At 41.8% G+C, this 21,275-nt stretch overlaps 1 long non-coding RNA gene and 1 pseudogene across 1 annotated transcript; one reads left to right on the top strand and one right to left on the bottom strand.

Moving 5' to 3' along the window:
- Positions 1-823: 823 nt before the first annotated feature.
- Positions 824-2,997, bottom strand: LOC114672242 (uncharacterized). Its single transcript, XR_003722492.2, has 2 exons — positions 2,773-2,997; positions 824-1,323 (listed from the first exon to the last, which is right to left on the bottom strand). It is a non-coding gene; the product is annotated as an uncharacterized LOC114672242 (long non-coding RNA).
- Positions 2,998-15,819: 12,822 nt separating this feature from the next.
- Positions 15,820-16,101, top strand: LOC106993207 (HIG1 domain family member 1A, mitochondrial pseudogene; annotated as a pseudogene).
- Positions 16,102-21,275: the final 5,174 nt, after the last annotated feature.

Below are 21,275 nucleotides of genomic sequence, written 5' to 3'. Positions count from 1 at the left end.
CAAGCAACACTGGGCTGGACCCTGGTGAAGCAGCCATGGTGGAGAACACTGCCATCATGTAAGGCGAGCTGGGCCCTTGTACATGCAGGGAGAACAGGAGCTAGGCAGGCAGGCCCAGGCAGGACTCTCTAAATATATGAGCTGACTTGGGCCTGGGATTCTGAGCATAGGCACATTCAGTATTATAGTAGCAGGACTAAGTTATTCCCTTAGTTGGTCATCTTTTCTGGTATCTCTGGGCTTCCAGTAAATTCCTATTGTTAGATAAAGGCTTGGATTTGTTGTGCTGTGGGGATTAAGGAACCAGCATTTCATCTCTTTGAGATAATGAGTAAAGTAAGAGGTGTCACCTCTCCTCTCAAGGCCAGAACAATGGTGCCATAGTGACCTCACGAGAGGATGACTGTCCTGGAGAGGCCACTCTCTGGGGAAGGTTACTGGGGGCAGTGGCAGCAGCATGGCAGCCTGCAGGATGAAGATGCTGGAGTGAAAGACCATAGGGTCCATGCCATTTCTGAAGTCATGCCTGAAGCATGCAAGGACTAGCTAGGAGCCATATTGAGGACTTCCTGAAATCCAAGGGCAGCTTGACCCACAGAAGTGACTATTATTTCATGTAGTAGACACAGATGGATAAAGCCTACACTCTTTGTTACAAATGAACATCTTTTATAACAAAGAAGGCTGACCAAAAGAGGGTACTGGAGGGATGGTGGAAGTTGTTGCCCTATCAGGGTTATTGGACTCATGCACAAGATGCTGGGGTTACCCAAGAATGTTAGTGCCTAGCCCACCCCAAGAATAAAATTGAGCAAGTCAGAAGTAAATGCAAGGAGCAAATTTATTGAGCATCTGCTATGGTCAGGGATTGTACCAAGCCATTTTACACCATCTCATTTAATCTCAGCAAAACATGGTGAAACCGTCCTTGTTACCCCTATAATATAAATGCAGTGGAAGCTCAGATTTTAGGAGACTCTTTCAAAGGTGTGCAGCCGGAAGTACTCAACAAGTGCTCGATCATAGTTGCTTCCTTTCCAATGATTCATGAATCTATAATCAAGTAGTGGAAATATCTGATGAAGGGGTCACTAGGTTCCTTCATTTGATTCTTCAAGAAGTTCAGTCTTGTTAAAATTGGTCCTTCCAAAAGCCAGTGAGAGAGAGAATGAGGCACACAGAGGAGCAGCTGGTCTGTGAAGCAGCCTCTAACTAGGGAATTTTTAATGGCTTCTTCAAGCAGTGATAACTTTGGGCAAGAATGACTCAAATCATACAAGTCACTCCCATCCAAGCCACAATGATAGACACCGCACGTTTACCCTGCAAAGTAGAACAGGGCATTGTTCAGCGTCAAAAGAAAGTCAAGACTTTATTTTTCTCAAGTCACACAAAGACATAGTAATTCTTCTGTCCACCCCAGAGACCTTTCCCCCAGGAGGAAGTTGACTGTGTCCCTTCAGCAGCCCTGACCCTGGAGGTCCCCTAGAGGATAAGGAATCTGATCTAGATCTGAGATCAGTCCACACTCTGACAGCCCATGGGACCTTTTACGAGCTGCCTTCAGAGCTGGGCTCAGAAACAAAGGATCCCATATGGTCAGGGCCAGCCAGGCCTACACAGGTCCCCCACGCAACTCCTCATTCTGCACCCATGGAAACTGAGGCCCACATAGGGAAACAATCTGTCCAAAGACGCTCACTGATAGAAGCTAATTTGTGATTTGAGCTCAGGTGTTCTCAAGCCATAGGAAGCTCAGAACTTGGGAGGGATCCAGACAGCTCAGAGCACAGAAGGCTGAATGAGGAGATGCTGCCAAATTTGGGAATGAGGATGCTGGTGTACATCCGTGGCTGGCAGGAGTGTGTGGAAGAACCAGCCTCAAAGCAAGAGCCTCTGGGGGATGTAGTCCAGAATAACACATTTAGCCTTAGCTAAATCATGTGACTTCTCTGAACTGAAAAGACGTGAGGCATTTGCCCCATTTTCTGGATGAGGAAACCAAGTCTCAGTAAGGTGGTTTTGGGAACATCTCCTAGCTGGTCAGTGCTGGAACCAGAACCTGAGCCAGCTATTCCTGGTGTATGGGGTCATGATCCCTCACTTGGACTGCACTCAGGAGCCTTGAGAATTTCCCCACAGCAAAATACTCTTCAAAACGAAGCAAACATGGGATTCAGTGGACGCAGCACTGATCCTGGAGTCAAAGTAGATGGGTTCGGCCGGGCGCGGTGGCTCATGCCTGTAATCCCAGCACTTTGGGAGGCGGAGGTGGGCTGATCATGAGGTCAGGAGATCGAGACCATCTTGGCTAATGCGGTGAAACCCCATCTCTACTGAAAATACAAAAAATTAGTCAGGTGTGGTGGCGGGCACCTGTAGTCCCAGCTACTCGGGAGGCTGAGACAGGAGAATGGTGTGAACCCGGGAGGTGGAGCTTGCAGTGAGCCGAGATCGCACCACTGCACTCCAGCCTGGGAAACAGAGCGAGACTCCATCTCAAAAAAAAAAAAAGTAAATGGGTTCAATTTCTGAAGTGTCCTCTTTGCTTTGATCACCATGGACAAGTTACCAGGAATCCCTGGATCTCAGTGTCCCCAGCTGTGGAGCAATGAATAATAACCCCTGTAATAATAACTCCTGTATTAATTAGATGCCATTTAAATGTCTGGTCCTTGAGTTTCTATGTAAGAGGTGTCAGGAGGGCTCCCCTGATGTTTGCCAACAGCTTCATCTATCCCTCTGCCAATACAACTCCAGAGGGAGGCTTACCTGCTTGCTGTGGTGCTCGTCATATCTGAGTGGCAAAGTGCTCACAATTTGAACAAAGAATGTTGTAGTGAAACTTTTTGTCAATCCTCTCCCTTGCCAAGTGAATGATCTCGTGGACAGGCCATGGTCTGCACTTGTTGTCCAAGTAGCTGTTGATCCGGTATGTGCTATTCTGGACCGCATCCCCCAGAGGCTCATATTTCACCACACCCTTTGAAGACCCACCTAAAATACAGACAGACACTCTAAGGTACTACAGTGCTCGGGGATGCAATGTTGGAAAAGGATGGGGAGAAGGAAGAACAAAAAGTTCCACTATTGACCTTTGAGTGTGACTATCTCTTCCTACTCTTCTCTTTTGTTCTTGTTAGATTTAACATGAGTGCAAATATTTGATAAGTATTTGTAATCTAAATACTTAACAGTGTGTTGAGATTATGCTCCCATTGCAACAAATGTGAAACTACTTCATGGCGACCATGGTATTCCACAAAATGGAGGCACTTTAATTTATTTGACAACTCTCTGACTGTTAAGTATTTAGATTGTTTAAACTGGTTCTCTACTACAGACAGTGGCATTATTATAAACACCTCTTATGTATCTTTGGGTGTGTGTCTGACTCAGACAGGTTTTAAAGTTTTTTGAGTATCTACCAGAAAGAAGTAGGTCTCATTCAGTTTTCTTACAATTTCTTCCAGGTAAAAACACCTATCTCCATTTCACAGAACAAATCTTGTGTCAGAAAGGTTAAGTAACATACCCAAGAGCTGAAAGTTGTGGAGTAAAGTTTTGAAACAACTCCAAAAGCCTGGCAATTTCTACCCTACTGTGTAGCAAGCAGGTGACTCAATGGCAAGACAGAACTTTCTGGAAACTTAGGAAAGGGTCACAATAGGCTTGTCAAAAGATGAAGTCCACATTCCACTCCTTTATGAATGAAAATTTGGGGTATTAAAATTCAAAAGGAAACAGAGCTAATAAGCACAGTAACGAATTGTGCTTTCATTCACTTTTCTCAACTCAAAGCTAGTGTTTAAACTGATCATTCGTTCTTACCTGAATTGATCAGAATGGACCACATAACCATCTCCCACATAGATGGCCCAGTGCTCATACAGAGTGTGACAAATCTCAATCAAGTCTCCAGGTTGTGGGTTTTGGCATGACTCCAACAGGAAAACCAGACAGGGTGTGGGAAAACTTCTAGGAAACATCAGAGACCTGGCTTGGGGAGCACCCAGTTCAGCTGCAGAACTGCTCACTGCCCAGCAGCATCAGATATTTACCCAGGAATGAGAGACTCTGATGACTGATGGGATCACCAGCTTTGCTGTCACTCTCAGAGGTCCCTTGTGAGGAACAGTAGGAACAGAGTTTCTTCTTGGTGTTTCTGTTCCAAAGCCTATGTGTATATTCAGGTGTACCCACATGATTGCATTTATACACATATATATAATGTGCATATATCCCTGCATGCAAGATCAGCACACTTGAATAAGCACATGGTATCACCTATGTTGGAGAACCTGGCCCAACCTGGGCAAAACTAGAAGGGTGGCTGCTGAACTTTCTTGTTAGACTGGGCCTCAGGGCCCTGAAACATTTGTGCTGCCCCATGGTGTGTATTACCATATATTTTATTTTCTACTCTGATGCTTTTGATATCTGGGGCATTGCTGACCCTGGAGAGTCAGCCCCTCCCAAAGCTAGCCAGTTCCTAGAGATGGCATGCAACTCACCCATAAACACACTCTTCAAGTGAAAACTAACTAAAACAAAGCTCACACCCCCAGCCACCTTCCCTACCCACCCTGGTAACTGAAGACAAAGGGCATATACTCTTGGGAGTTCTAGGGCCCCACCCACCACCGGTTCCTCTCCATACTACCACAGCTGATGCTCTCTGGAAAGTGCAACCTCCTGACAGGAGGCCAACCAGCACAAAAATAGTGCATTAAACCACCAAAGCTAAGAATCCTCACAGAGTACATTTCACCCTGCTGCCTCTACCAGAACGGGTGCTGGTAATCCATGGCTGAGAGACCTACAGACTGTTCACATCACAGGACTCTGTGCAGACAACCCCCAGTACTAGCTCAGACCCTGGTAGACTTGCTAGGTGGCTAGATCCAGAAGAGAGATAACAATCACTACAGTTCGGCTCTCAGGAAACCACATCCCTAGGAAAAGGGGGAGAGTAGTACATCAAGGGAACGTCCTGTGGGACAAAAGAATCTGAACAACAGCCTTCAGCCCCAGACCTTCCCTCTGACACAGCCTGCCCAAATGAGAAGGAACCAGAAAACCAACTCTGGTAATATGACAAAACAAGGTTCTTTAGCACCCCCAAAATATCACACTAGCTCACCAACAATGGATCCAAACCAAGAAGAAATTCCTGATTTATTCCTGAAAAATAATTCAGAAGATTAGTTGTTAAGCTAATCAGGGAAGCACCAGAGAAAGGTGAAGCCCAATTTAAGGAGATTAAAAAAAAAAAAAAAAGATACAAGAAGTGAAGGGAGAAATATTCAGTGAAATAGATAGCATAAGTAAAAAACAATCAAAACTTCAGGAAACAATGGACACACTTATAGAAATGCAAACTGCTCTGAAAAGTCTCAGCAATAGAATCAAACAAACAGAAGAAAGAAATTCAGAGCTAGAAGACAAGGTTTTCAATTAACCCAGTCCAACAAAGACAAAGAAAAGAGAATAAGAAAATATGAACAAAGACTCTAAGAAGTCTAGGATTATGTTAAACAACCAAACCTAAGAATAATCAGCATTCCTGAGGAAGAAGAGAAATCTAAAATTTGGAGAACATATTTGGGGAAATAATCAAGGAAAACTTTTCCAGCCTTCCTGGAGACCTAGACATCCAAATCCAAGAAGCTCAAAGAAGAGAAATTCATCACAAAAACATTATCGCCTAGGCACATTGTCAACAGGCTATCTAAAGTTAAGACAAAGGAAAGAATCTTAAGAGCTCTGAGGCAAAAGCACCAGGTAACCTATAAGGGAAACCTATCAGATTAAAAGCAGATTTCTCAGCAGAAACTCTACAAGCTAGAAGGAATTGGGGCTCTATCTTCAGCCTCCTCAAACAAAACAATTATCAGCCAAGAATTTTGTATCCAGCAAAACTAAGCTTCATATATGAAGGGAAAATACAGTCTTTTTCAGACAAAGGCTGAGAAAATTCACCACTACCAAGCGACCACTACAAGAATAGCTAAAAGGAGCTCTAAATCTTGACACAAATCCTGAAAACACATCGAAATGGAACCTCTTTAAAGCTTAAATCTCACAGGATGCATAAAACAAAGATACAATTTTAAAGAAAAAGAAAAAAACAAAAAACCAAGATATACAGGTGACAAGTAGCATGGTAACTGGAACGATACCTCACATCTCAATACTAACATTGAATGTAAATGGCCTAAATGCTCCACTTAAAAGATAAAGAGTTGCAGAATGGATAAGAATTCACCAACCTGCTGCCTTCAAGGGACTCACCTAAAACATAAGGGCTCACATAAACTTAAGGTAAAGGGGGTAAAAAGACATTTCATCCAAATAGACACCAAAAGTGAGCAGGAGTAGCCGTTTTTTTGTTTTGTTTTGTTTTGAGACGGAGTCTTGCTCTGTCACCAGGCTGGAGTGCATTGGCACAATCTTGGCTCACTGCAACTCTGCCTCCCAGGTTCAGGCGATTCTTCTGCCTCAGCCTCCCAAGCAGCTGGGACTACAAGCACGTCACACTACACTCAGCTAATTTCTGTATTTTTAGGGGAGACAGGGTTTCACCATGTTGGCCAGGATGGTCTCAATCTCTTGACCTCATGATCCACCCACCTGGGCCTCCCAGAGTGCTGGGATTACAGATGTGAGCCACAGCACCTGGCCAGAAGTGTTACAGGAAGTTAGGGACCCCGAATGGAGGGACTGGCTGAAGCCACAGCAGAAGAACATAATTTGTGAAGATTTCATTGACATTTATTAGTTCCCCAAATTAATACTTTTATAATTTCTTGTGCCTGTCTTTACTGCAATCTCTGAACATAAATTGTGAAGACTTCACGGACATTTATCACTTCCCCAATCAATACTCTTATAATTTCCTATGCGTCTTTACTTTAATCTCTTAATCCCATCATCTTCATAAACTGAGAATGTATGTCACCTCAGGACCCTGTTAACTACACAAATTGTTTGTAAAACATATGTGTTTGAATAATATGAAATCTAGGCATCCTAAAAAGGAACAGGATAACAGAGATTTTCAGATAACAAGGGAGATAACCATAAGGTCTGACTTCCTGCTGGGCTGGGCAGAACAGAGTCATATTTCTCTTCTTGTGGAAGGTGAATAGGAGAAATATCGCTGAATTCTTTTCCCAGCAAGGAATAACCCTGGGAAAGGAATGCATTCCCACGGGGAGGTCTCTAAATGGCCACTCTGGGAGTGTCTGTCTTATGGGGTTGAAGATAAAGGACAAAATATTCCCTGGTCTCCTGCAGTGCCCTAAGGCTTGCTAGGATTAGGAAATTCCAGCCCGGCAAATTCTAGTCAGACCCGTTGTCTGCTCTTGAACCCTGTTTCCTGTTAAGATGTTTATCAATGACAATGCGTGCCCAGCAGGATGTGGAACCTCATCAGTAATTCTAATTTCGCCCTGGCCTTGTGATCTTGCTCTCCTCTCTGCCCTTGTGATCTTTTCTTGCCCTTTCAAGCATGTGATCTTTGTGACTTACTCTCTGTTCATACCCCCATCCCCTTTTGAAATCTCTAATAAAAACTTGCTGGTTTTGTGGCTCAAGGGGCGTCATGGAACCTGCCAATATGTGATGTCACCCCCAGAGGCCCAGCTGTAAAGTTTCTCTCTTTGTACTCTTTCTCTTTATTTCTCAGACTGGCCGACACTTAGGGAAAAGAGAAATAACCTATGTTGAAATATTGGGGGCTGGTTCCTCTGATACAGAAGTAGCTATTCTTATATCAGATAAAACAAACTTTAAAGCAACAGCAGTTAAAAAAGACAAAGAGGGACATTATATAATGATAAAAGGCCTTATCCAACAGGAAAATATCACAATCCTAAACATGTATGCACCTAACACTGGAGCCCCCAGATTTGTAAAACAATTACTAATAGACCTAAGAAATGAGATAGACAGCAACACAATAATAGTGGGGGACTTCAATACTCCACCTACAGCACTAGACAGGTCATCAAGACAGAAAGTCAAGAAACAATGGATTTAAACTATACCCTGGAACAAATGGACTTAACAGATATATAAGAGAACATTCCACCCAACAACCACAGAATATACATTCTATTCAACAGTGCATGAAACTTTCTCCAAGATAGACCATACGAGAGGCCACAAAACAAGCCTCAAGAAATTTAAGAAAATTGAAATTATATAAAGCACTCTCTCAGACCACAGTGGAATAAAACTGGAAATCAACTCCAAGAGGAACCTTCAAAACCATGCAAATACATGGAAATTAAATAACCTGATCCTGAATGATCACTGGGTCAACAATGAAATCAAAATGAAAATTTTAAAATTCTTTGAACTGAACAACAGTAGTGACACAACCTCTTAAAACCTCTGGGATACAGCAAAGGTGATGATTAAGAGGAAAGTTTATAGCCCTAAACACTGACATCAAAAAGTCTGAAAGAACACAAACAGGCAATCTAAGGTCACACCTCAACAAACTAGAGAAACAAGAACAAACCACACACAAACCCAGCAGAAGATAGGAAATAACCAAGATCAGAGCAGAACTAAATGAAATTGAAACAAAAAAAAATACAAAATATAAATGAAATAAAAAGCTGGTTCTTTCAAAAGATAAATAAAATTGATAGACCATTAGGAAGATTAATCAAGAAAAGAAGAGAAAAAATCCAAATAAGCTCAATTAGAAAAGAAATGGGAGATATTAAAACTGGTACCACAGAAATACAAAGATCATTCAGGGCTACTATGAACACCTTTATGCACATAAACTAGACAACCTAGAGGAGATGGATAAATTCCTGGAAAGATACAACCTTCTTACCTTAAATCAGGAAGAACTGGATACCCTAAATAGACCAATAACAACAGTGAGACTGAAATTAGTTGTTAAGCTAATCAGGGAAGCACCAGAGAAAGGTGAAGCCCAATTTAAGGAGATTTAAAAAAAAAAAAAAAAGATACAAGAAGTGAAGGGAGAAATATTCAGTGAAATTTTTAAATTTTAAAAATTTAAAAATTACAAACAACAAAAAAGTCTAGGACCAATGGATTCACAGCAGAATTCTACCAGACGTTCAAAGAAGAATTGGTACCAATCCTATTGACACTATTCCACAAGATAGAGAAAGAGGGAACCCTCCCTAAATCATTCTATGAAGCCAGTATCACCCTAATACCAAAACCAGGAAAGGATGTAACTAGAAAAGAGAACTACAGACCTATATCCCTAATGAACATAGATGTTAAAATCCTTAACAAAATACTATCTAACTGAATCCAAAAACATATCATAAAGAGAATCCACCGTGATCAAGTGAGTTTGACACCAGGGATGCAGGGATGGTTTAACATACACACGTTAATAAATGTGATATACCACGTAAACAGAATTAAAAGCAAAAATCATATGATCATTTTAATAGATGCAGAAAAAGCAGTTGACAAAATCCAGCATTCCTATATGATTAAAACTCTCAGCAAAATCGGCATACAAGGGACATATCTCAATGTAATAAAAGTCATCTACGACAAACCCACAGCCAACATAATGCTGAAAAATTGACAGCATCCCCTCTGAGAACTGGAGCAAGACAAGGATGCCCACTCTTACCACTCTTCTTCAACACAATGCTGAGAGTCCTAGCCACAGCAATCAGACAAGAGAAAGAAATAAAGGGCATCCAAATCGGTAAAGAGGAAGTCAAACTGTCACTGTTTGCTGATGATATGACTGTTTACCTAGTACATCCTAAAGACTCCTCTAGAAAGCTCCTAGAGCTGATAAAAGCATTCAGCAAAGTTTCTGGATCCAAAACTAATGGACACAAATCAGTAACTCTTCTACACACTAACAGTGACCAAGCTGAGAAGCAAATCAAGAACTCAATCCCTTTTACAATAGTTATTAAAATAAAATAAAATAAAATACTAGGGATATACTTAACCAAGGAGGTGAAAGACCTCTACAAGGATAACTACAAAACACTGCTGGAAGAAATCACAGATGACACAAACAAATGGAAACACATCCTGTGCTCATGGATGGGTAGAATCAATATTGTCAAAATGACCATACTGCCAAAAGCAATCTACAAATTCAATGCAATTCCCATCAAAATACCATCATCATACTTCACAGAATTAGAAAAAACAATCCTAAAATTTATATGGAACCAAAAAAGAGCCTGCATAGCCAAAGCAAGACTATGCAAAAAGAACGAATCTGGGGGCATCATATTACCTGGTTTCAAACTATACTATAAGGCCATAGTCACCAAAAGAGCATGGTATTGGTATAAAAATAAGCATATAGACTACCAACGAAACAGAATAGAGAATCCAGAAATAAAGTCAAATACTTTCAGCCAGCTGATCTTTGACAAAGCAAACAAAAATGTAAAGTGGGGAAAGCACACCCTTTTCAACAAATGGTGCTAGGATACTTGGCTAGCCACATGTAGGAGAATGAAACTGGATCCTCATCTCTCACCTTATACAAAAATCAACTCAACATGGATTAAGGACTTAAAGCTAAAACCTGAAACTATAAAAATTCTAGAAGATAACATTGGAAAAGCCCTTCTGGACATTGGCTTAAGCAAGGATTTCATGACCAAGAACCCAAAAGCAAATGCAATAAAAACAAAGATAAATTGCTGGGACTTAATTAAACTCAAGAGCTTTTGCATGACAAAAGGAACAGTCAGAAAAGCAAACAGACAACACACAGAGTGGAGAAAATCTTCACAATCTATATATCTGACAAAACATTAATATACAGAATCTACAACAAACTCAAATCAACAAGGAAAAAACAATCAATCCCATCAAAAAGTGGGTTAAGGCTATGAATAGACAATTCCCAAAAGAAGATATATAAACAGCCAATAAACCTATGAAAAGAAATGCTCAATATCACTAATGATCAGGGAACTGCAAATCAAAACCACAATGTAATACCACCTTACTCCTGCAAGAATGGCCATAATTAAAAAAAAAACAGTAGGTGTTGGCATGGATGCAGTGAACAGGGAACACTTGTACACTGTTGGTGGGAATGTAAACTAGTGCAACCACTATGGAAAACAGAGTGAAGATTGCTTAAAGAACTAAAAGTAGAACTAACATTTGATCCTACAATCCCTCTACTGGGTATCTACTCAGAGGAAAAAACGTCATTTTATGAAAAAGATACTTGCATGCACATGTTTATAGCATCACAATTCGCAATTGCAAAAACGTGGAACCACCCAAATGCCCATCAATCAACAAATGGATAAAGAAGCTGGCATATACATATGATGGAATACTACTCAGCCATAGAAAGGAATGAATTAATGGCATTCACAGTAATGCAGATGAGATTGGAGACTATTATTCTAAGTGAAGTAACCCAGGAATGGAAAACCAATCATCATATGTTCTTACTCTTAAGTGGGAACTAAGCTATGAGGATGCAAAATCATAAGAATGGAACAATGGGCTTTGGGGACTTGGGGGAAAGGGTGGGAAGTGGGTGAGGGATAAAAGACTGCAAATAGGGTGCAGTGTATACTGCTCAGGTGATGGGTGCACCAAAATCTCACAAATCACCAGTAAAAGAACTTACTCTTATAACCAAACACCACCTGTTCCCCCGTAACGTATGGAAATTTTTTTTTTTTTTTTTTTTTTTTTTGAGATGCAGTCTCTCTCTGTCGCCCAGGCTGGAGTGCAGTGGCCGGATCTCGGCTCACTGCAAGCTCCGCCTCTCGGGTTCTCACCATTCTCCTGCCTCAGCCTCCCGAGTAGCTGGGACTACAGGTGCCCGCCACTTCGCCCGGCTAGTTTTTTGTATTTTTTTTTTAGTAGAGACGGGGTTTCACCGTGTTAGCCAGGATGGTCTCGATCTCCTGACCTCGTGATCCACCCATCTCGGCCTCCCAAAGTGCTGGGATTACAGGCTTGAGCCACCGTGCCCGGCAAAAATTTTTTTTTTAATTTTTCTTTTTGAGACAAAGTCTCACTGTGTCACCCAGGCTGGAATGCAGTGGCGTGCTCTTGGCCCACTGCAACCTCTGCCTCCCAGGTTCAAGCAATTGTCATGCCTCAGCCTCCCAAGTAGGTGAGATTACAGGTGGCCACCACCATGCCCGGCTAATTTTTGTATTTAAAAAAAATTATTTTTAAATTTTTTTATTTTTTATTTTTTTTTTTGAGAAATAGTCTCACTCTGTCACCCAAACTGGACTACAGTGGCACAATCTTGGCTCACTGCAGCCTCCGCTTCCCGGGTTCCAGCTATTCTCCTGCCTCAGCCTCCTAAGTAGGTGAGATTACAAGCACACGCCACCACGCCCGGCTAAATTTTGTATTTTTAGTAGAGACAGGGTTTCACCATGTTGGCCAGGCTGGTCTTGAACTCCTGGCCTCAGGTGATCCACCCTCCTCGGCCTCCCCAAAAAAATATCTTTTTTAAAGAATGCTATTAATGTTATGGTATGGATACTATAATATCAATGTGAGAAATACAGTGCAATCTCCACTGGTCATCTTTCAAAAATTTCACACATAATCTCACCCCAAGAACTCCAGAAGGAAGAGTTCACCCCAAAGGGGGCCTTACCAACTTGCAAAGGGGTTGGCCATATTTCAGATCAGTGACAAAGCCTTCACTGTTATTAAAAATAACTTTATGCATCTTCTGGTCACCAACCATCTCCTCTGCAGAACTGATGATCTCACCCACAGGCCGAGGTCTGTACCTGGGGTCCAAACAGTTGTGGACCCAGCAGAGGCAGCCCCATGCCACATGCTCTAGGGGCTCCTTTGTCACCACGGCCTCGCCAGTCAGAAACATGAAGGTATTGGGGGAACCAATCTTGAAATACTTACCTGGGAATCACAGTGGACAAAAGGCAGGTAAGGTAAGGGCACAGAGGCAGGAGAAGAAAACAGAAGGTTGAAAAGTACCAATTACTGAGCTTTTGGTGTTACCCTTTCACCAAGAAGTTTGACAGAATCATAGACTTTGCTTTTTGTGTTTACCAAGATGTATCATGAATATTTTACATGTCATAAATGTGATTGGCAATGGCTATACCATATGACAATGTCATCATGTTGCAATATAAGCATGTACATAATTTATCTAACCAATCCACTACTATTAGGCATTTAGGTTGTTCAAAATATTTAGCCATTATGCACAATGATGTTAGAAATACGCCTGAATATACTTGTTGATTTTAATATACTTGTGAAATTCAGAAGGGAATCAATTTTTATTACTATCTATGGTGCTTGGATGCACTACAAGGCTGTTTTTTATCCTACCCTTCAAGGAAAATATGATCATCTTCATTTTCAAGAACCAATATTGGGCCCAGAGGGACAATATCTGATTTTTCTATGCTGTGAAAAGTCCTAGAACCAAGATGTGAAACTGCTTCTCTCAAGCCTCAAAGGGCAGGCTCCTTCCATTGCACTGAGCTGACCCAGAGGGAGCCCTTCGTTAAATGTCTTCTGTCCCATGACCTGGCAAAGTTCTAGGCACATACACACATGCACAGAAGAGCTATCCACCAAGGAAATTCCTTGTGGACAAAGGACAGACAGAACTCAGTCATCCCTCTGAGGCTCACATGAGACAAATACATAGTTGATTTCTTCCTCTGCCCTATTGTTTATGTAAAAATACAGTGGTATATAAAAAAAAAAAGAAAGAAAAAAATACGGTGGTATGAAATTATACCAAAGTGGTTTGCTAGGGGCTCTCAGGCCTTCAGCCACAAACCGAAGGCTACACTATCGGCTTCCCTACTTTTGAGACTTTGGGACTTGGACTGAGCCACTACCGCCTTCCTTGCTCCTCGGTTTGCAGATGGACTATGGTGGGCTCCACCTTGTGACTGTGTGGTCAATTCTCCTTAATACACTCCCTTTCCTGTACACATATATCCTATTATTTCTGTCCCTCTGGAGAACCCTAACTAATACAGAGACCCTTCACTGCTAATTCACCTCAGATTACTAGGGCACCCCTTAATAGAAAGTCAACTATTAAACACTATGGTAAATACTTGGAACACATTTTTTTTTTTTTTTTTTTTTTTTTGGAGACAGAGTTTCGCTCTTGTTGCCCAGGCTAGAGAGCAGGGGCGTGATCTTGGCTCACCATAATCTCCACCTCCTGGGTTCAAGCGATTCTCCTGCCTCAGCCTTCCTGAGTAGCTGGGATTACAGGCGTGCACCACCACACCCAGATAATTTTGTATTTTTAGTAGAGACAGGGTTTCTCCATGTTAGTCAGGCTGGTCTCGGACTCCCAACCTCAGATGATCCGCCTGCCTCGGCCTCTCAAAGTGCTGGCATTACAGGCGTGAGCCACTGCGCCCAACCAGGACAAATTCTTAACGTTTGCATAAGCTTGCTTCCGACAGGAGCATTGTGAACTTGGCAGAACCATGCCACTCCTTCCAGCCCAGTGATAATATATTGCTAAAGAATGGAGGGAAACAGGCTCAACTCAGCAGCCACAGGAGAAATGGAAAAGGGCCTAAGGTGTGCTCCTGACCACCAATTCGGCACTGAAACTGGTGGGCATCACGCCATGGAGCCACCACACACAGGTGAAGTCGTCCCTACCAGATGAAACATCCATGACAAAGGCCACCAAGGCCACAAGATGGGAGACAGAACCCCTAGAAGGCCTGATTTCCACTCAAAAGATGACAAGCTATTCTTTTATAATACGTTTCTAAACTTTTTCTTTCACGGACACAAGATTATGCAGATATCTTACAGCAAGACTCTTGCTGGATCTGTGGTCTATTACTCCTCTCTAGCCCTATGTGACTGCTTTGGTGAGCCTCCCCTAAACAAGGAAAATTTGGGTTTCTTATAGAAAAATCTTAAACAATGGACAGGATTGCAAATGACCAGAATAACTTAAAAAAAAAAAATTCAGTATGGCCTATTAAAAAAACTTTAAATGATGCAATGTCAGGTTCCTCCTTGAGCTGCAGTTAAAACTGAATGTTGTATGTATGTTCCCAATAACTCGGGAAACATTTCTTTAGCTTTGAAGGATATGCACCAACAGACTGAGGCCATATCTAACCCTGCACTGTCCCTCAACGAAGTGATAGCCTCTTGGTTTGGTGGAGGACCTTCCTGATGGCAGAAATTCTTGTTGTCCTAACCACCCTCCTGGGCATAGGCATAACACTATGTTATGGCCTATATTGTTGTCATATGTTGTTCCAAAACATTCCTCAATCTCATAAGATTATGTTGCAACAGGCACTGCCTTTGAGTCCCCTAAGTCGGGTACATTACCAACGCCAAATAGATATCTTCCACTCCAGTGCCCCTCTCCAGCAGGAAGTAGCCAGAAAGAATACATCGCCCACTTCGTCTTAGTTCACCATATCATAGTTTGTACTCTTGTACTAACCTCTTAACAAATCAGTGCTTGGAAAAGTAACTAACATGATAGAAATCATGTACAAATTGACAGTGGGGACTGTGGCAGGCCGGGTCTCCATTAGCAACCAGCACACTCAGCCTTCACCAACACCTTGCTATAACTCTGATGAGTGTATAAGTTAAATATTAAGGAACCAGAGAAGCTAGTGCCTTAGTACAAAAGCTAGAAAGCAAAACAAGTTTATCAAGATCCCGCCTGGGCTTTCTCAGATCTTAGAGTTTAATTAAAATAATGAAAGTCCTCAGGCAGGGATCAGAAGCTGGTTGACACGTGAGAGGTTTTCTCGCTCTAGGGAGATTCCTCAAGCAGTCGCTATGTCAACAGACACAGATGTTTCTCTTTCTTCAAATGATGAAGATCAGGGATCCAAACTTATTCGAAAAGCTAAAGAGGCACCATTCGTACCCATTGGAATAGCAGGTTTTGCAGCACTTGTTACATATGGATTATACACATTGAAGAGCAGGGGAAATACTCAAATGTCCCTTCAACTGATCCACATGTGTGTGGCCGCCCAAGGCTTTGTTGTAGGAGCAACGACCGTTGGTAAGGGCTGTTCCGTGTATCGGGAATTCTGGGCAAAACCTAAGTCTTAGAAGAAGAGATGCTGTCTCCATCTTGTTGGACGAGCTTGCTTTAGTTAGGCGTCTCATTATTGAAGTTATGTGTTATTGTGGAAAATAAACTATTTGAGTGGGTTTAGAAGGTAACACAGCATTTTGAATATTGGCTTCCTTTCTTGCAGGCTTGATTTGCCTGGTGACCAAATTACTAGTGACTAGTTTACTAACTAGGTCATTCAAGGAAATCAAGTTAGCATAAAAGAAACATGTCACCTAAATGCACTAGATTGTGTTGAAATGTCCACCTTCTTAAACTGTGAAGATGAACTTAGTTCTAAAGAAGATAATGGGCCAACCCTGAAGTACTCCCAGTTTGCTGCAGGATCTCACATGTTTTGGATGTTATATAACAGTTCTATTTGCCCCAGTTAATTTAACTTTTTTTCTGCCTGTCTGGTGGACTGGCTGGCTCTTTTAGAACTCTGTCCAAAAAGTACATGACATATAAATTCTAAAGCTTTCCACAACTGATGTATCTATGTGTGTGTGTTTAAACCAAATCTAGAAAGCTTACAATAGAGCTGTATAGTACTGGTATTTATTAAAGAATCACAATTGTAAACATGAGAATAACTTGTGGATTCTAATTCTTTTGTAATTGTGAATTATATTTTTGCTGCTGTTATATTAGAATAAATTTTAAATGTCATCTTGAAATAGAATATGTATTTTAAGCACTCATGCAAAGGTAAATGAACACTTTTTTTTTTTTTTAGACAGAGTTTCGCTCTGTCACCAGGCTGGAGTGCAGTGGCGCAATCTCAGCTCACTGCAACCTCCGCCTCCTGGGTTCAAGCGATTCTCCTGCCTCCGCCTCCCGAGTAGCTGGGACTACAGATGTGTGCCACTACACCTGGCTAATTTTTTTTTTTTTTTTTTGTATTTTCAGTAGAGATGGGGTTTTACCATGTTAACCAGGATGGTCTCAATCTTCTGACCTCGTGATCTGCCCACCTCAGCCTCCCAAAGTTCTGGGATTACAGGCATGAGCCACCATGCCTGGCCAATGAACACTTTTTAAATGTGTGCATTGCTTATTTTTTCCATAAGAATTGTAAACACTAAACTAAACAAATTACCTATAATGGAATCAATTAATAACTTATGAGCAAGCTGGTTTGGCCACACAGTATACCCAAATTTTATATACTACCGAATGTTGTCACACTTGTGAAATTCTCTTGTCTAATCTGAACTTACATTCCATGGTGATACTATGGTATATATATATTGTTATTAAAGTAAGTGACCCATGTCAAAAAATAAAAGTAAAAAAAAAAAAAATGGAGACGTTCTTGCATACCTTGTACTAGGACCCATTTTAGATTAAGTAATTTTTCCAAGACTCTAAAGTAACTGTCTAGACCCCGGATTGTAGTTAAAGATGAGATAGAGTGAAACACTGGCTTTTGGCTCGTAGGTACACTGAATGTATATAAGCACTTGGAAAAAACTTGTAAGTTGGAGTTGGTCTGGTGAGTTACTCTGACCTTCTCCCTGTAACTGGTTGCAGAGATAAATTCCCTTCTTTCCCAGCCTGTTTGCATCTCATTACTGGACCACGAAAACAAACAGCCAGACCTCGTTCTGTTTGGGAGCAATCTTACATATGCTGATTGATGTCTCACATCTCCCTAAAATGTATAAGAGCCAGCTGTGGGCACGTGTTGTCAGGACCTCCTGAGGCTGTGTCACCGGTGCATCCTTAACCTTGGCAAAATAAACTTTCTAAATTGACTGAGACCTATCTCAGGTATTTTGGGTTAACATTTCTAAAGACAAGCTCTGCAGCTGTGCACCCAAAGCCAGGAATCCAGGCTGAAGCCGTTACAGAGGGAGCTACCCGCCTGCTGTAGAGTCAGTAATGCAAAGTTCCGGGGGATTTACTGAAGCCATCTGGAAGCCAGGGCGGAGCCTGGTGGTCTGCTGCTTGTGGATCAGCTTTCCCACAGACGTGGATAATTTTACTTTCAAAAACAGAAGGAAATGCTGACACTGCTCAGAATGACCACTGTTCAAAAAAGGAAACATTTCTCTAAGCAGAAAGTGTAATGATTTCCTGTAAAAGGACAGAATAATAATTACTCTCCTCAATAGCTGGAATCATTAGCGCAGAAAGTCACTTTGGAAACACCCAGGGTAGGAAGGCAGCCCTGAATTTCTGTCCCTGCTTGAAAAGGCAAGGTCTCTCCCAGTGAGAATCCTGGGCAACTCTTTCTGTACCAAGAAGAAGCAGCATTAGAGGCAGGGAGGTGTCAACCTTCAATATAGCCCTATATTATCTGGGCCAGGCTCGGTGGCTCACTCCAGTAATCCCAACACTTTGGGAGGCCAAGGTGGGCAGATCACGAGGTCAAGAGATCAAGACCATCCTGGCCAACGTGGTGAAACCCTGTCTCTACTAAACATACAAAAATTAGCTGAGCACGGTGGCGCACGCCTGTAGTCCCAGCTACTCGTGAGGCTGAGGCAGGAGAATAGCTTGAACCCAGGAGGCAGAGACTGCAGCGAGCCGAGATCACACTACTGTACTCCAGCCTGGCGACAGAGCAAGACACCATGTCAAAAAAAAAAAAAAATCTAACAACAACTTCCAGAAAATACTGGGATTACAGGTGTAAGCACCATGCCAGCCTTACTACTTTTTTATGCTTTTTCTGTACCAGTTTCTTTCTCCTCTCCTTCTGGAGATCCAGTCACACATACATTGGACCACTTGACATTGTCTCACAAATCACTGAGACTGTGCTCTCCTTTTTCTTCATTTAATCTGTCTATGCTTCAGTTTTTAGATTTGTATTGTCTTCTCTTTAAGATCACTTAGCTTTTCCTCTGGAGTGTTTAATCTACTTTTAATATTATCCAGTAAACTTTTCATTTAAGATTTGTATTTTTCAGTTTTAAATTTTCCACTTGCTTCTCTTTTTTGGTTTCTATTTTTCAAATGAAATACACTATTTGTTCCCTAATCATGGTCCCTAATCATAGTCAAGAAACTCAGAAGGGGGAAAAAGCATATGAAAACCAAAACAAGCAAAGAAAGAAAATGTAATAAAGATAAAAGAACTAATAAATAAAGTAGAAAAAGAAAAAATCAATCAATCTAAAGCTGATTCTTTGAGAAGATCAATAAAATTGATAAACCTGTAGCCCAGGGGGTCAGCAGAGACCCAAGTAATAAATATGTTAGGCCTCACCTGCCAGGAGACCACACAATCTGCCACTGTGGCACAAAAGCAGCTACAGACAATACAAAAATAAATGAGAATAGCTGTATTCATGGGTCTTGTAAGACAGGCAGTGGGCCAATTTGGACTGATTTGGATCCGTGTCCCACGCCAAATCTGTGTCCCATGTTTGGGTCCCAAATTGGGGCTTAGCCCACAAAAGAATTCAAGGGTGAGCCTGTGGTGAGAGAAGGCAACTTTTTTGAACCAGTACTGCTTCTTGCAGAGCAGGACTTACCTATAGGCAGTGGGCTGAGTTGGCAGCATATGGGCTGTTGGCAGCTGTATTTATACCCACTTTTAATTACATGCTAATTAAGAGACAGGTTATTCAGAACTTTGTGGAAAAGGGTGGAGAGTTTCCAGAACCATCTGAGGTAACTTCCAGGCCATTACCATGGCTTGTTGCAATGGCATTTGTAAACTGTCATGGCACTGGTGGGAGTGTCTTATGCTAATGAGCAGTGAGGGCAAATAGAGGTCACTTCTATCACCATCTGCTAGTTTTGGCTGGCTTCTTCACTGCCTACTGTTCTGACCACATCCTGCTCCTATCAACAGGATCAACAGGGCTGCAAACAGAAAGCAAGCCTTGCCAGCCTCCCACCTCACTACTATAGTAAGTTAGTGGAGGAGGAACATTTTCTTGTCTCAAATTCCAGCCAGAGTCTTTCCCAACATCTAAATACTGAATGCTGCCATGGCTTCACATAAATTTGCAATGGAAAAAATATATTTCTTTTTTTTTTTTTTTGAGACAGAGTCTCGCTCTGTGCCCCAAGCTGGAGTGCAGTGGCACAATTTCAGCTCACTGAAAGCTCCGCCTCCCAGGTTCACGCCATTCTCTTGCCTCAGCCTCCTGAGTAGCTGGGACTACAGGCGCCCGCCACCGCGCCTGGCTAATTTTTTGTATTTTTAGTAGAGACGGGGTTTCACCGTGTTAGCCAGGATGGTCTCGATCTCCTGACCTTGTGATCCGCCCGCCTCGGCCTCCCAAAGTGCTGGGATTACAGGCGTGAGCCACCGCGCCCAGCCAAAAAAATATATTTCTAAATGGCTTTGTATTTTGCTGCAGGGAAGGAAAACAAAATCTCGGAACCCAAACTCACTAAGCCAAAGGGAAAATTCAAGCTAGGAACTGGGTCACCCAAACCTACCTCCCATTTTGTTCCTAAATAGATCGCTACAAAAATTAAAAGCTATATAACTCCCTCACAATTTGCTCACAAGAGAATTCTTTGTGAGCCCCAAGATCTTTACCCTAAAACGGTTCTGCTGAATGACACTCCGATGATGTAAATTGACAGCTTGTCATCACAGGTATGGGACAAAGGACAGAACTATAAGTCATCCCTCGTTCACCTGAGACAAAGGCATATTTGACTGCTTATATAAAAATGCAGATTCACTACGCACGAAATGAATGCATAATTAACTATTCCTCTACCCCCTCCTTTCACATGTAAAATGCAGATTCAGTGAATGCTGATCAAATACTCAAAGGAATGCAACCACTTGCCTCTTTTATCTACCCTCCCTTTTTCTCCCTTTTCTCTTTCCCCTAATGCCCACACTTTTCCCTTTAAATAATGATGTCCCCAGACGCACTTTGGAAAAAGCACGAACCACAGATGTTTCCTATGGTTTTCTGTTCCTTTTTTCCTGGATGTGTCCTTAACCTTAGCTAAATAAATCTCTAAATTTTTTATTGAGCGCTGTTTCAAATATTTTCTTGGTTACAGCAGCTATTGCATCTAGATATACAATATAAATTAATGTAAAATATCATATTCTTGTAATATCATAAATGCTAGAGGGATCATCCCAATCGGGGAAAGCTATAAGAAGACAGTGTTGATGGTGAGGCACAACTTCCTAGATTTTTGCTGTCAGTGGGCTGGTTGGAATTTAAATTCTTTG

The sequence above is a fragment of the Macaca mulatta genome, chromosome 14 (genome assembly GCF_049350105.2).
Source record: "Macaca mulatta isolate MMU2019108-1 chromosome 14, T2T-MMU8v2.0, whole genome shotgun sequence".
NCBI lineage: Eukaryota > Metazoa > Chordata > Mammalia > Primates > Cercopithecidae > Macaca > Macaca mulatta.
Note: the sequence above shows the minus strand (reverse complement) of the source record. Positions and strands in the feature narration are given on the sequence as shown.